Genomic DNA, 17,827 nt, shown 5'->3' on the forward strand with positions numbered 1-17,827 from the left:
TCGGCAGAGCCAGGGTAATACATATAATGGGACTTTGCACTGTGTGATATGCGATTGTAATATCACAATTGCAACCTAATATTGTCAGGACCGATTCTGTAAAACTTCCCTTCTAGGATGTGCAATTGTGATCATCACATTGCAACCTTGACTTTCTCTAGGGCGATTCTTCAATGCCTTCGCTTTTGTGATGTGTGATTGCGATTATCGCATCGTATCCTGGCTTACACTAGGGCCAATCCTTTAACACTGACCTATCTCCGATATGCGATTTGTGAAATGTGGGGCCAATGGCAGCCTACCACTTGGTGCTTCCCCATTCGCTGAAGAGTCTAGCCACGTCATCTTCTCCTACCATCTGTCCAAGTCAAAGCTGAACTTTGACTTGCCCTAACTTCTTCATATGAGCTTGAATTCGAGTGTCGTTCGCACCGTTGGAATTAGGATGATTAGCACTTCGATCTGAAGCTAAGATTATCGAGACTCTGCCACTCTAAATTTGAACCTAATTTTGAGCACCTGATCATTCCATCATACTTTTAGTCCAATTTTCTAAGAGAGTTGTGATCTATAAAACTCGACACTATTACAAAACTTAGTGACCACCATGTATACTCACAAGCCTAATGTTGCACTTGTTGAGGTGAGTGTTGGTAAATCCCTATACATTAATCCACAACTCGAACCATCCCAATAAGACAAGTTGATAAAAATGTTATAGAACCACCTTTATGCATTCACCCGGAGTTATGAAGACATGAACGAAATCCCTCTTTACACATGTACTCACCATATCTATATTCAGTAAGGGGTTTGACTTGTCCGACAACTTGAGCAGTGAATGAATCCCATGCTCTAGGATGTTGTAAAGGAAGAAATTAAAAAATTCTTGGATGTCAGCTTTATCAACCCTATTTTTTATGGTTGATGGGACTCCCCATTGGTAGTAGTCCCAAAGAAAGATGAGAGGTGGCAGATTTGTGTGGATTATCGAGAATTGAACAAAGCCACTATCAAGGATTACTTCCCACTTCCATTTATTGACCATGTACTGGATACGCTAGTGGGTAAGAAGTACTTTTCCTTTCTAGATGACTTTAGTGGTTATAACCAAATATGGATCACACCTAAAGACTAGGATAATACTGCATTTATCTATATGTGGGGAACACTCACTTATTGAGTGCTTGCCTTTAGATTGTGTGATGCCATTTCTACATTCCAATGGGCAGTCTTAGCTATCTTTGTTGACCTTTAGTGTGTTGAGGTATATATGGATTTTTTTTTCCATATACGGTGATTCTTTTCAAGATTCTTTACAAAATTTGAAAAAGGTATTGATCATGTGCCAAGAGGCCCACCTTGTCTTATGTGATAATAAATCTTGGGTGTGGAGCCTGATTATCTTTTGTATTCAAAGGTATCGCTGCATTGGACCCCAGTTCATCTGTAAAATATTCGTCGTAGGGGGGGTCTAGGGGGGGCGGCTTCGACCTTTGGGAGCCCTTGAAGCTAAAAATAGATGTACAATTTCCTTGTAAAATGTTGTAATTTTGTAGTGAATCTGGGCCGTTCATTAAGCAGAGATCTAACAGTAGAAGTTATGTTTAATTTAGGCTTTTTTTTCCCTAGAAGGAAACCCCTCACTATATATAAGGGAATTGTATTGCGTCTATGTAGATCTGTATTCTGAGTGAGGAAGAGAGAGGAGATTGAGAGCAAAGAGGGAATTACAACGGAGCTGCTGTAGGTTGTATCTCTTCAGTTTGCTAGATATTATAAAAGGAAGGATTGGCTATTTCTTTGTGGACGTAGCCCAAACTGGGTGAACCACGTATATATATGTCTCTCTTGTTTTATGCATTTTATGTGTTTATATTTTTGCAATATTTTATGTGTTCCATTGCTTGGTAATATATAATTTTCTAACAACTTGTATTAGAGCCGAAGGTCTATTTGGTTGATAAACTCATAGGGTAGAAGGGTTCTTGGTTCGAGTGGGAGCAATGGCAGAAGATCATAGGTTTAGGGTTGAAAAATTTAACGGCCAAAATTACCAGCTGTGGAAGACGCATATGGAAGATTATCTGTATTAGAGAGATATATACCAACCATTCAGCAGAAATGTTGGGCAGTGGATCCCCCCATAGCATGGTTTTGGGGCTTAAAGCCCGAGTTTTCGTCAATGTAATGAGTCATAGGGTTGTCCACCCTAAAATAATGTAATTTAATGTAAAGTTGTGTCGGCCTACCCATGGTCCGCGGATCATGGGATTGTATAAATAGAGCAAGAAATAAGTGTAAAGATAGTTCTGAGTTTTTGGAAAGTAATAGATAGATGCGAAGGCATGGTTAGAGGATAGAAGTGGATCTGAAGGTATTGGGTTGTAGTAGTAGGTAAAGGCTCTGCAGCTGAGTGCGCAGAGGCCTAGTAGAGTCCGCAGTTGAGTGCGTGGACCCATGCAGTTGAGTGCGCAGGGCAGAGTCAGGTCTGTATTGAACTGAACTTGAAAAGGATCATTAATAAAGCTAAGTTGATTCGGCATATTGTGCATCTATTTTGTAGATCTATATTTTGATGTTCGACGTTAATGGTATCTGTTTATCTATATGCACGCACTTGTATGTATGTTTATGTATGAAAACTTTCTAAGTAATTAACGAACATAACCTAACTAAGGAAGAATTGGGTAATTAATACTAGTCGCATTGCGGCTGGATTTGTGTGAAGGCAGTCCACAGGACGCAAGGAGCCTGCTAGTGCGCATAAGCTAGTAAGTGCAAAGGTTGAATCGTGTACCTATCACCCAGATCAGACATCCCTAGGGTGTGGAAACCTGGTTCCAGCACCCTCCCATGCTACTTCGGGTGAGACCTCAGTCTGCGCTCCGTGGAATGTTGCCGAAAGGGCCAGTAGTACTAGGATTTTCTTGGCTAAACTCACTGTTGAACCTGGGTCATGCCCCAAGTAGCCAACAAATGGTTCCATTTCTGGGACCAGGATTTGCCTAAGGGATGTCTGATGTCATGCCACTTGAACTCAACAAAGAAGGAAATTGAAGAGTAGTTGGACAAGAAGATTCACAAGTTTGCGACATAGGAAAACAGAACTCTGCAGGTATCGAAGAAAAGGTGGTTGGATCGTTACATGTATACGGAAATCCATGAGATTTTCTTTGCATCCTTTCCCTCTGAACTGTATGAGTGGATCGTGAGATTAGCCGACAACTAGGGAAGGTGTGAGCTTGACCAACCGATAGTGTTGACTCCAGAATTAGTGCACAAACTAGAGGCATCAGAAGATAACATTGCGCGAATTGTGGACCATTGGCTCGATTGGATAATAGGGGGATTTATCACTGAGTTTGCAGTAGACATGACCGTGAGCTACAGTGAAGCAAAACAACATTTTCTCGAGGGACCACGAGGTAAGTACATTAAATCTTTGAATACCTGGATTAAGATGCTATTATGTGAAAAGTGGGTTATGCGAATACATTAATGTTTGGAACGATGCAGAGCGGAAAGATCTACAAAGGTAGCGGGGAACTAGGAAATAGTCACTTAATTTCACCTTAGCGAGAGAGCGAGGAAGAGCTCGCTCAGGTCTCTCCAAGAAGTGCGGTCAGTTTGATAAGGCACCGCATTCTGCAGTTACCACCTCCACCCATGCCACCACTAGCTTCACCTCCCTCACCTCCATCTCCCCCACTCCACCTCCACCAAGCCTGCAGTTTAGCATGGCAAGCGCGATCAGGCTACCCGTATTCAAAGGAGCAGGGAATGAGGATCTGGAATAGTTTTGGTTCGTGGTAAGAGCAGTGTGGGAAGCATAAGGGGTCATGGACGACAACATTAAGAAAGCTACATTGGTGAGCGCGCTGGAGGATCACATGTTGACATGGTATATCAAGCACTCTAATGACCACCAAAATGCAACGATAGCAGAGATCCAGAATGCGTTGAACAGAGAATTTAGCCGACCGAAATCAGAGACACAGTTAATCATCGGGTTTAAAAAGATCGCGATGCTTCTAGGTGAGACCCCCTGGGATCTGGATCAGTGGCTGAAGAGGACGATCGACGAGGCTAATATGACACTCACGGATGCACAGCGTCGCGCATGGTTTGTGGCATCCCTAACACCGCACTTAAGGATGACGCTGTCATAATAGAACCTGTCCACCAAGGCCGAAGAGTTGGAAATGGCGATGAGGTTGCATGAGACCTCGATACAAGATCTCGGGTTGGGAGTTCAACAAATCCACCCAAAAATACAGAATCTCTACCTGGAAATGCAGAGATTGAAGTAGGATAGGGCACCGTGGCTAGAGGCATGCGAGGATGTATGGTGCATAAAATGAAAAGGCCAGGGCCATGACAAGGACCACTGTCAAGTATTCGCGAACTATATGGCAGGAGGGGGACCAATGCCATTGAGACCAGAGGCATAGGCAGGGCCAAGTGCAACACCCATGTTATGGTGTGCGATCCGTCAGATAGGAGGAAAACACATGACAGATAATTGTCATTGTTGCAAAAGTATACATAGACTCCCCAACAGTTGTTTTGTAATTTTTGCAGGTCAGTAGGCCACGACGAGCGCACTTGTCGCAGTTACAAGTTAATAATGGATTGGACCCCAACCTATAGGATGAAGACAGAAACAAAAGCTCTCGACCCAGCTGTGGGGATGGCGCATGTTAGATTTTAGGGGTGAGGTCGAGGACGAGGAGGAATGGGACCAGGAAGGGGCCACAGACAATTAATTTGTTACAATTACAGAGGACCAAGGCACTATGCCCGCGATTGTACCAACCCAATGAGGATATGCTATTCGCACTATGCTCAGTTTGATCATGAAATGATAGATTGTCCTACGTTGATCATACAGATGCACGAAAAAGGGGTACTCCAGCCTCCTCCGACTCAAATATCCAAATGATGAGGTCTGAACCGTGTGAAGAAGACCCAAATCTTTACATGGTGCTCTAAAGCGGTGTGACCATAGGGGAGGATAAGGGGAAGCAGACGAAGGAATATGTATGGGTTTGTAAGGCTCCTACAAAGGAACCTTAGTTTGACTTAGAACGCACAAAGGAGACGTTCATGGAAGCTAAGAAGAGCTTCGCGAAGGTCTCTACTTTACGTAGTAAGGATCAACCAAAGCCAGGGATGGATCCTTCTATGCTTACTACCTTTCTAGATCCCTTCTATGCTGATCACTAGGTGTGCGGGGTCAGGAGAACCGTGCATAGTCTAGAAATTGGGGAAGCACACATTGTGCACTAGAAGGGAGATGAGGTTGACTGCGCAGATTGGTGAGTATGAAATGGATCAGGTAATCCTAGACCTGGGTTCGACGTGAATGTATTACCAAAGCAAACATGGGAACGTATGGGCAGGCTCGCATTGCAGTGGTCCCCTATTCAATTATGAATGGCGAACCAACGAAGATTTTTCCCATGGGGAGGTTGCAAAGGGTAATAGTTGATATCGAAGGCGGGACCACACAGATGAACTTTGAAGTAATAGAGATTTTCGATGACAACAATCCCTATCCCACATTGCTAGGAATAGACTGGGCCTTGATATGAATGGAGTCATCAACCTAAAGAAGTGGAAGATGATATTCAAGAAAAAGTCCCTACACGTAGTAGTCCCGCTAGACCCAGCCGAAGGAGGGCGCTACACGAAACCAGTGTGCGATGATGAAAGCAATGATGAGCTAGATTGTATTTACCAGATAACGGCACGAGACCAGGAGCAGGTAAACCTGATTGCAGATGGGAGAATCTCATGGGAGCATGACATCCCCTGTACTTCGGATTCAGATGAAGAAGTAGAACGCTGGCAGAACCGGTTGCACGAAGTGACAACGCTGAATTGCAACATGATGATTAGATCACTGTGTTGCATGATGATAGAGGCAAGGGAACTGCCAAAATATGATGGAGTGACAACAATGGATGAATTCCTAGACAAATTTGAAAGCGTAGTACCGGAACAACAACGGTACGGTGCGCTGGAATGGGGGCTACGCGCAACACCCGCACGATGGTGGAGAACACATCAGGATACCATTGTAAATTGGTGCGAATGTAGAAGGTAGATGCACTTACGGTTTGGCAGCCCCCAGCGGCGAACAAGAGCCAGGCAGCCAGGATGAAGCAGCTTGTGCACCCACCTGTGTCGATGGGTACAAACGTGTGTTGTGCAAGCACACCCCAGACTAAGGATAAAAAATCAGAACCAAACGTAGCAGCAAGAAAAGCGACGCACACCACAAATTTTCCACATTGAAGCATTCAAAAAGCTATGTGAAATCATGAACAGAGTTCACCAAGCGAGATGAACTGATTGGGACCTGCGCTTACCAGTAGTTCGATGGGCCTATAGGGCCATGAAAAAAAACCTAAGCGCGGAAATGACTCCAACACTGAAGAGAAGAGACGAGACCATAAGAGCTTAGAATAATCCCTATACAATACCTCCCATAGTTGGGGCAGTACGAGAGGAGCCAGGTAGAGTAATTATGCCGTTAGAGGAAGTCCTTCAATGAGGGAACTTGAAACTTCATGAACTCGAAGAAGATTGGGTACGGCTGGGAAAGAAAAGCATGTTATTGGACGAAGAAATCAACAAACTAGAAACCAAAATCATGCAAGCATGCTGCGCCAAGAAACTAAGCACGATAGGACAAGGTATAGCCAACCATACTACTCCATTAGAAGAATTTGTGGTCCTGCAACCATGGCTGCGACCGCACCTTACTAGAAAAAGTAAACAGGGGAGGACACCATACAAGAAAGAACACGACGCACTGACAGACACAAGGGTAATTGAGGGATGCCCATGGACCGGGCTGGAAGGTAAATTGAAGCTTCACACAGGTGGTGTGACCACCTGACTATCCGTGGAGAGCACAGTCTCAGCGCTCCTAGCAGTTGAAAGAGAGCATAGGACTATAAACGAGTTTGTATGGGAGCTGCGCAATACGGAGATTGTGCGTAGGATTTTTATGTCACAGGGGTCGCAACCATGTATAGGGCGCTGCGCTGCTGTGCAGGTAGGCTGGGAAGTGATCGTTGGTGTCACTGTTCATGACAAGAGGTCCAATTTGAAGCAAAAAGGAGCGGGCGTCGGACAATTAAGAAACGAATTAAGAGCTAGATTTGGAATGATCTACCGCCAAGAAGGCATTAATGACTCATAAGTGGGGGGAAGGGTCGAATTCAAATTCAAAAGATGCTATAAAACCCCCAGGGCCAGCCACAAGGCAACACTTGGTTGTTTGAGAATTGAGCAAGTACAGAGCATTGAGCGCTGCGTACTCTTACCATCCTCAAGTGTAGACACAATGACGGCTGCTAGAACAAGAGTACGATTCGCCGAAGTTACCATGGAGCCCCATATGGCCCATGAGGAGCCTGGAGAGGCAACAGCTATGCCAGAAGTTCCAAAATCACCATGCATGCCGCGGCCACAGAAAGATAAGAAAACGATGGGGCCAGTTTGTGTATCCCCAAGAAACCCACGGTTTGGCAAATTTTCAATGGTAGAGAAGGGGAAAGTCATCACCATTGAAACAGAGGAGGAGGAGGAATACTTACAAGCCCTGATCGCCCAAATTGAGGCACAAGATGATGAGGCAGAGGATGTCTCCCAAATGCCTTCCGTGACAAAGTTACCTCCTTACATCCCCCCCGTGGAAGGGGAAAGCCAAGGTACTGAAGGACCTGGAGGCCACAAAGAGCGTGCTCCAGACTCCGCTCCTCCCCGATGATATAAGGTTTGAAGGCCGTCATTGGGATGGGTACCTACTATGAAGTTCGAAGATTGGGACCTTGCGGACAGTGAGAAGTTCCCACAGTTGGCTGCGGAGAAGTTAATGAAGCAGAAATGGTTGTGCGGTGTGGAGAGGGTTGGGTTACTCCATCTGTGATGGATACCCCACTACCACTGTGCACCCATCACCATTTTTGTCATCAAGCAACTGTTGTGCCTGGTGCATGATGGGTATCTCTAGCTGGAGGAGCCGATTCCTATCATGGCCGAGCTAATCCATCGAATTTCTTGACTACCAGTCAAAGGAAATGACCCCACGGCCATAGTAGGAAAAAGCAACGACTTGGCCCTCACAAAAGCTATGAAGGCCAAGTATAAACTAGAAAAGAGAAAGCGGGGGTACACAATAGCAAGCATTAAAGACCAAGGGGTGTGCGTAGCTACCCAGCTGCTGGTCGGCAAACTAATGAGGAAATGCCACACCGATGAAGTACCAGCGTCTGTGATTGTGTTGGCAGAGCAATGTGTAGAGGGGGTCCAACTCAACTGGGCCCAGTTCCTGTGCAACAAGTTCTTGATGAACTGAAAGGAGGCCCAGGAGTAGGGTAAGACCTTCCACTATGCGTGGTTTTTCTTATCCATCTTGTTGGTTGCAGGGGAGCTGTCGGAGGACAGCCAGTTTCCCACTATTGAGGGTGACCTGCCCAAAGTCACGAGGTACACCTCGCTTTGGGCTATAAAATACACGCAAAAGATTCATGAGAGAAAGGTGTTCTGGGTGTTTGTGGAGGCGAGCATCTGACGATGGATCAACCATAGGTTGCGCTTGTCCCCTACGGTTCATAACAGCTTGCAAAGTGTGGCAGAATTTAAGGCAGATATGCATAACCTATATATCCGGGCGTGCAAGGACCCAGCACGAAAATGGGTGAAGCTTCCATTCATCGCAACAGATGATGTGATCTTCACAGTAATGGAGTCATGGCCTCCGGAGTGGCATGCCTCAGACTTGGCAAAAATGGAGAAGGCCACAGCTCAGCAAAGAAAGGACACCAAGCTACGCATCGCGTAGCTGGCTGAGAGAAGGCACCAGGAACAAAAAGCAGCCACACAGCAGAAGGCAGCTAATGTAGTAGCAATAGCACAAACAACAGAGACCACAACCCCACCAACCAGAGAACCCGAAGAGGGCCAGGAAATGTCCACAGGGCAGCAGACTAGGGAAGGGGATAGGATCGAGGAATGTGCGGAACATGGTTCTTCATCGACCCAACTCAAGTGGTCACGCGGGCCTGAAAAAATAGCTCCCTAAAAGAAGGGAAAAGCCACAGAGACGTCCATCGACCCGATCATGCTCATAGAAGGTGATCTATTGGATATCAGCAAAATGATTTGTGAGGTCGCAAAGGACGCGCTCCAGGGATTGCGGATGGAGCAGAACACTGTGTTGGGGGCGCTCAACACACAACTACAAGGTTTACAGGTACAACACCCCAAAACAGGCACAATGGCCCAGTATGTCACAATAGGAACCACCGATGCCGAACAGACATTGCGCGCCTGTATGGGCAACACCTTTGTCTTTCCCGAAGGCGCGCTAGCAACAGAAAGAGAGGGTGACCGGGCTATGATGAGCAACATGAAAGGCGTCAGCTTGAACTTGGCCACCCTACCATGTGAAATTCTATACTAGCTGCAGGATGGGGTCATCGCAGAGCTCTGTGCCCAGGAAGGCCAAGCGATCCAGGTCCTGCATGAATAGAAAATCAACATGGACCAGCTCAGCATCCAGCGGGATGAGTTGGTTCCGTAGGCTCGTGGACTGGAACATGCTATAGAAGATGCATGTAGGAGTGTTCCAGAGTTGGCTGTGTCAATAGAGCTCCCAGCAGCAGAATGGGTATATAGATTGGTGGCCAGAGTCCGCGAGGCCCAGGAGGAAATGACAAAGGTTCAGTTGGAGCTGAACCTATAAATTGCTGAACTGCAATTAAAGGCATAGTCATCCACGCCCCTGGAAGTTTAGGAACAACACATTGGTGATGTCCAAAAAGGGCTAGAAGAAAATGAACAGGCAATGCAGAGCTGTACCACTTTTTTGGAAGAATCCTTTGGGGTCCTCGCAGCCTTACAGGAGGACCCCACCATACAACGGTTGGAAACAGAGGCGCGTGAGCTTCAAATGCAATATGATAGTGTGCGCGGTATGGTGCAGACAGTAGTCCTGACTCAGCGGCCCACGAGGCTACAACAAGTGAAGGCATTGAAGGAGAAAGTGGATGCAGCGCGCTAAAAAGAGGCAGTACTTAAAGCACATGTCTAGCCTTGGATTGATGAGGCCTTCCTCATCACCGCTGCCATCGAAGGAAAGCTTGCACAAATGAAAGTATTGCATGCTCTCAGATAGGGATTTGCCCAGGACAGTGAGTATTCAGCTGAGCGGGTAGAGAAAATTCAACAGATAGAAGAGTAGTGCACTGCGGACCTTCACACAGCTCAGGAATAGTTGGAAGGGCTTCGTGCCAAGATCGCCACATAGTGACTCGGGACGAGTCATGAAGATTGTGTTGGGGGGCTGCTGGGTAGTGGATCCCCCCACCACATGGTTTTGGGGCTTAAAGCCCGAGTTTTGGTCAATGTAATGAAAAGACTCTGCAAAATGTGAGCGCAGAGTGCGAGAGTCTAGGATGAGTCATAGGGTTGTCTACCCTAAAATAATGTAATTTAATGTAAAGTTGTGTCGGCCTACCCATGGTTTGCAGACCATGGGATTATCTAAATAGAGTGAGGCTCTAAGTGTAAAGACAGTTCTGAGTTTTTAGAAAGTAATAGATAGATGTGAAGGCATGGTTAGAGGATAGAAGTGGATCTGAAGGTATTGGGTCATAGTAGTAGGTAAAGGCTCTATAGCTGAGTGCATGGATCCCTGCAGCTGAGTGCGCAGGGTGGAGTCGGGTTTGTATTGAACTGAACTTGAAAATGATCATTAATAAAGCTAAGTTGATTCAACATATTGTGCATCTGTTTTGTAGATCTATATTTTGATGTTCGGCATTAATGGTATCTGTTTATCTATATGCGCGCACTTGTATGTATGCTTATGTATGAAAACTTTCTAAGTAATTAACGAACAAAACCTAACTAAGGAAGCCTTGGGTAGTTAATATTGGTCGCATTACAGCTGGATTTGCACGAAGGTAGTCCTACAGGAAGCAAGGAGCCTGTTGGTGTGCATAAGGTAGTAAGCACAAAGGTTGAATCCCATACCTATCACCCAGACTAGGCATCCCCAAGGTGCGGAAACTTGGTTCCAGCACCCTCCCATACTACTTTGGGTGAGACCTCAGTCCGCACTCCGTGGACTATTGCCGAAAGGGCCAGTAGTACCAGGATTTGCTTGGCTAAATTCACTGTTGAACCTGGGTCAGGCCCCAAGTAGCCAACAAGAAAGGCAAAGAAGCCGACAAGTATGACAGACACATAATGGGATATTCTTGACAAAAAGGTACTTGGAACAATATGGCTGTGCCTAACAGCGTTGGTAGCATTTAATATTTCAAAGGAAACGACAACAGAGGGTTTAATGTTGACATTGGCCAAACTATATGAAAAACCCTCAGCCTCAAATAAGGTATTTCTTTTGAAGCATTTATTTAATATGAAAATGTCAGAAAGTGGATCTGCTGCTGATCATTTAAATGAATTTAATACAGTTACCAGTCAGTTAAGTCCTGTAGGGGGTAACTTCTGTTGATGAAGTTAGGGATTTGTTATTTCTGTGCTCATTGCCATAAAGTTAGAATGATTTAATTATGGCCATTAGTAACTCTGTCTCTAGATCTAGTACTTTAAAGTTTGATGATGTTGTTAGTGCAATCCTTAGTGCGGAAATGCAATGAAAAAGCTCCGGTGAGACATCAGGTAATGCTTTGACTTTAGAGACTAGCGGAAGAAAAATGGAAAGAGGAAAGAGCCCTAGATATCATAGTAAGACAAGAAAAGGTAGATCCAATCGAGATCGGGGATAGTGTGCTAGAAATGTGGGAAGAAAGGACACCTGAAGAAAAACTGCAAGTCTCGGAAAGGAAAAGAAGGAGACACACAACAAAAAAACAATCATGGAGCGAATGTAACAGGTGATGTGTTGAAAGATGCTTTGATTCTTTCTTTAGAAAATATTATTGATGCCTGGGTGGTAGATTTAGGGGCCTCACTCCATGCCACACCTGATAGGAAACATTTTCATGATTATGTTCAAGGAGATTTTGGACAGGTTCAATTGGGTGTTGATAAACCTTGTAAAATCATTGGAATGGGTATAGTTTTCATAAAATAGTAGAATGGAAATAAATGGCTATTGAAGGAGGTAAGGCATGTTCTAGATTTGAAGAAAAATATTATTTCAATAGGGCAGTTGGGAGGTGAAGGTTGTGTGACTACTTTTACAGATAAAACCTGTAAGGTCACTAAAGGATCCCTGGTAATAGCAAAAGGAGAAAAGGTTAGTACATTGTATTTATGCAATGGTATTTCTAATTCTGTTAATGCTTTAACCTGTACAGGAGAAGATACGGCATTGTGGCATCATAGGCTTGGGCACATGAGTGAGAAAGGGATGCAGATTCTTCAATCAAGAAATTTGTTGCCAGGTTTGAAGCATGTTGATTTAAAATTCTGTGAGAATTGTGTTTATGGAAAACCGAAGAGAGTCAGATTCCTCAGAGTTGGGAAAGAAAATAAGAGAAAAAATTTAGAGCTTGTGCATACAGATGTATGGGGACCTGCTCAGGTATCATCTCTTGGTAGCTCTCGTTATTATGTTACTTTTATTGATGATGCAACCAGAAAAACTTGGATTTATTGTATTTGAAATAAATCTGATGTATTTGATACTTTCAAGAAATGGAAATCTTTGGTTGAAAATGAGACAGGAAAAAGGTTGAAGTGTCTCAGATCAGACAATGGAGGTGAATATTGTAGCAAAGATTTTGATAGGTACTGTTTAGAGAATGGAATTCGTAAAGAGAAGACAGTTCCAGGAACACCACAAGAAAATGGTGTGTCAGAAAGGATGAACAGGACAATCATCGAGCATGCAAGGTGCATGAGATTGAATGCAGGATTGCCTTTACAATTTTTGGTAGATGTTGTAGATACTGTTGTTTATCTAATAAACAGAGGGTCTTCAATTTCCTTGGATGGTCGTATTCTAGAGGAGGCATGGATAGGTAAAAAGGTAAACAACTCATTTTTAAAAACTTTTGGTTGTGAAGCCTTTGTCCACATTAATAAAGAAAATAGAACAAATCTTGAGGAAAAAGCAAAGAAATATACTTTTATTGGATACAATGTTAATGATTTTTGCTATCGCTTTTATGATTATGAAAAACACAAAATCATTAGGAGCAGAGATGCCATATTCAATGAAAAGGTTTTGTATAAGGATCGGCTGCAGGAAAAGAAATAAGAAAAAGAAAACAGAGAATATACAGTGCTTGATGAGATCACAAAAAAAGTGATGGTGCTTGAAAATCATAATGATCAATGGCCAGAACAACAACCACAACACCAACAAGCACCTCAAACACCTGAAAGTGGTGTTATAAGATCTACCCGGATAAGTAGACCCCTTGAACGATACTCTCCTTGATTATATTATGTACTATTGACTGATTCTGGTGAACCTGAATGTTATGAAGAAGCAGTGTAGGTAGAAACTAGGAAGAAGTGGGAGCAAGCCATGAAAGAAGAGATGGACTCCTTAGCACATAATCAGACTTGGGACTTAGTCAAGTTTCCTACAGGTAAAACAACATTGCAGAATAAATGGGTTTACAAGTTGAAGGAAGAATATGGAGGTAGAAAAAGGTATAAAGCTATACTTGTGGTGAAAGGGTTTGCACAGAAAAAGGGTATAGACTTTGATGAGATATTCTCTCCCATTGTTAAAATGACTTCAATCAGAACTATTTTAAGTCTAGTAGCAGCTAAAGATTTACATCTTGAGCAGTTAGATGTAAAGACAACCTTTCTCCATGGTGATTTGGAGGAAGAGATATATCTGTAGTAGCCACAAGGATATGATGTAAAAGGGAAGGAGAAACTAGTGCGCAGGTTGAAGAAGAGCTTGTATGGCTTAAAACAGGCTCCAAGGTAGTGGTATCTAAACTCTGACAGGTTTATGTCTGAACAAGGTTATACTAGATGTCACTTTGATCATTTTTTTTATCTCAAAAGAAAAAATGATGGCAACTATATTATATTGTTATTGTATGTAGATGACATGCTTGTTGGAGGTTCTAACATGCAGGAAATAAATGTGCTCAAAAGAAAAATGGCGAACTCATTTGCAATGAAGGATTTGGGTGCTGCAAAACAAATCCTTGGTATGAAAATAACTAGAGACATGAAGAATCACAAATTAACATTGTCTCAAAGTGTGTACATAGAAAAGGTGTTGAAAAGGTTTAATATATAGATAACCAAACTATTTAGTATATCTTTTGGCTAGCCATTTCAAATTAAGTAAGGAGGAATTTCCCAAGACTTAGGAAGAAATGGCTCATATGTCTAAAGTTACATATGCATCAGCAGTTGAAAGCTTAATATATGTAATGGTTTGCAGAAGGCCTGATATTGCACATGCAGTGGGAGTTGTAAGAAGGTACATGAACAATTTAGGAAAAGAACATTGGATGGTGGTGAAGTGGATTCTCAGGTATTTGAGAGGTACCAAAAGCAAGGATTACGCTTTGGTGGTTCAAACATTGGTCTACGGGGATATGTTGATGCAGATATGGCATGTGATAGAGATAACAAGAGGAGCACAATAGGGTATGTGTTTACTGTAGGTGGAATAGCTATCAGTTGGGTCTCAAAACTGCAAAGTGTTCTTGCACTCTTAACAACGGAAGCAGAGTATGTTTATACTATAGAGGCTAGTAAAGAAATGATTTGGTTACAAAGGTTTCACGATGAATTGTGTAAGAAGCAGGAGTTGGGCAGGTTATACAGTGACAGCTAGAGTGCCATACATCTTATAAAGAACTATGTATTTCATTCCAAGACTAAACATATACAACTCAAGTACCATTTCATACGGTCAACATTGGAAGATGGACAATTAAAGTTGGAAAAGATACACACTAGCTAGAATCTTGTAGATATGTTAACAAAAGTTGTAACCAGAGAGAAACTGAGAGTCTTCTCAGTTTCAATTGGTCTTCAAGTATGATGAAGAATATGAGAAACAACCAGGTCTAGAGTGGAGTCCTTGTCCAGCAAATGAAGTAGCGGTGGAGTTGCTATAATTAGTCTCCAAGTGGGAGATTGTTGGGTGTGGAGCCTGATTATATTCTGTATTCAAAGGTATCGCCGCATTAGACCCCAGTTCATAATGGGGCGACAACACCGCACGTAAAATATTCGCTATAGGGGGGGTCTGGGGGGGTGTCTGCGACCTTTAAGAGCCCCCCCCTGGTGAGGGGATCGGGGGCAGTACCCCCGAAGCTAAAAATAGATGTAAAATTTCCTTATAAAATGTTGTAATTTCGTAGTCAATTTGGGCCATTCATTAGGCGGAGATATGACGGTAGAAGTTATGTTTAATTTAGGGTTTTTTTCCCTAGAAGGCAACCCCTCACTATATATGAGGGAATTTTATTGCGTCTATGTAGATCCGTATTTTGAGTCAGGAAGAGAGAGGAGATTGAGAGCAAAGAGGGAATTACAACGGATTTGCTGTCGGTTATATCTCTTCAGTTTGCTGGATAATATAAAAGGAAGGACTGGCTGTTTTTCTGTGGACATAGCCCAAACTGGGTGAACGACATATATCTATGTCTCTTTTGTTTTATGCATTTTCTATGTTTATATTTCTGCAATATTTTATGTGTTCCATTGCTCCGTAATATATAATTTTCTAACAATATAAGTAGATTATGTTCAATGCAGGGATAATCCTTGGCCACCTCATTTCCAATGAATGTATATAAGTGGTCCTTGCAGAGTTGAAGTCACTATACACCTACTAGTGCCCAAATATCAAAGGAAGGGAAGATGTTTTCGTGGATATGTGGGATACTACGGGAGGTTCATTAAACATTTTTCTAGAACATCTTCTCCTCCTTTCCATTTATTAGCTAAATATACTAAATTCTCTTGTACTAATGTTTGCCAACACACTGTCAAGGAATTAAAGGAGAAATTAGTTAAGATGTGTGTCCTGAGGGGATCTAATTGGTCCCTTCCATTCCACATAATGCCTCGAAAATTGTTGGAAGCTAGATCACTCCTAGGGAGGTGAATCACTAGTGTGGCACTTTTATAATTTTTCTCCAATTATTTAATCTTCAAACATGCATAAAATGAAACACATAATAATAGATTATAGCACCAAAAATACACATTCAGCCATAAAAATAAATTACACAATGGACATAAGATGTCTGGTGGAAAACCCTTCGCTGGGAAAGAAACCACTCTGCTACTGCTACGATGCTCAATTATTTTATGATTTTTTAAGTACATTATACATGGATCAGATCACTACAATGAGCTGGAAGACTTGAATTATTTCACAGTATGTTGGCACTATCAAAAAGGAAATTATTTCTCTCTTGGATATTCAGACTAATATCTGCTAAAGTCTCCCACGATCAGTCGATCCTCACCTGGTTACTCCTAAACTAACAACACTACTCTACACACTTTGATCTATTGGTCACTAACATGACCAATGAGCCTCACCCAGTTTCTGTCGAACTATCCAACCAACATTGGATGGAGAAATATCTTCCATCTACTTAATCTACCATTCACTATATACCCAAATCCTCCACGCCTTCAGTTCTTCCATGCAAGTTATGTTTCATATATTTTCAACCTTGACTCTGATAACTTTCTCAACATGAGCACTGCAACAACATAGCATCAAAGCTCAATCAATAATTGCAGCAAAATTTTGAATCAAAAGTCCTCACATCAATCTCCACACCAACTGGAAAAAAATCTCCTTAAATCACGACATAAATCCACAACTCAACACCACACACACCCCATAAAATAAGGTTGAAACATACTTTAGGTCACTACTGCTACAGTTTCAAACTAATTCATAAATTCTACATAATATGACTCACATAGTTTGCAAGCTATTCTCTATACACTCACTCCATCAACACATAAGACAATCAACCAAATTACAACGAGATTTCTCTAATATGTAGATGAAATCAAGTGCTTAACTCAATAACTACTCAGAACTACTGAGCTCAAGAATCCTATTCATATGTTAGATTAGATCCAGATTCAGCTCATTGATTCAATCAACCACTAATTCCACTAGCATTTTTGATCTTTTCAACTTTAATCAATTTTTGGATGTCCTACAAACTTTTTCGGATCATAAACCGAAATGTTTTGTTCAAGAAAGTTGCCACAATCCAAAAATTAGCTCAACAGTGTGAGGAATGCAGAGCTTTTCTTGTGTTTTTCCCTAATCACACCCTTGACACTAACTGAACTCGACTAGGGCTATAATTGCTCTCATCGGCTATCCTCCATTGGACTGGAGGCTTCCAGTCGCTCTCATAGGCCTTTGTGAATGCGACTGGGGATAAAACTAAAATAAATCATTAATCCTCCAGTCCTGAAAATTTTCCACCTATTTCATCATCTTCTACAACACTTGAAGACTCATCCAAGCCTTTGCAATAGGTCTACAACTGATGAAATAGGACAATAAAAAGTCATGGACATGATAGACCTATTCTTCCAACATTAGCACCAAGACCAACACCGCAAGCTCCTCAAGCAACAATCAGAACTTCTCTAGACATCTCCAATACCTGTAGCAACATCTCCAACACCTGTAACAACATCCAAAACTCCTGCAACAGTATCATCAAGGCATAAAAATGCCTCCATCACTAGTAGAAGCACCTCTAATGAAAGTATAACATCTCACACATGTAGCATCAAGTGCAGTGTCTCGAAGACATGTAGAGACATATGCAGCATGCAGAGAAGCACTCTAACC

The sequence above is a fragment of the Pinus tabuliformis genome, chromosome 5_2, assembly GCF_031772625.1.
Source record: "Pinus tabuliformis cultivar Carrire ecotype Pingquan chromosome 5_2, CPIR1, whole genome shotgun sequence".
NCBI lineage: Eukaryota > Viridiplantae > Streptophyta > Pinopsida > Pinales > Pinaceae > Pinus > Pinus tabuliformis.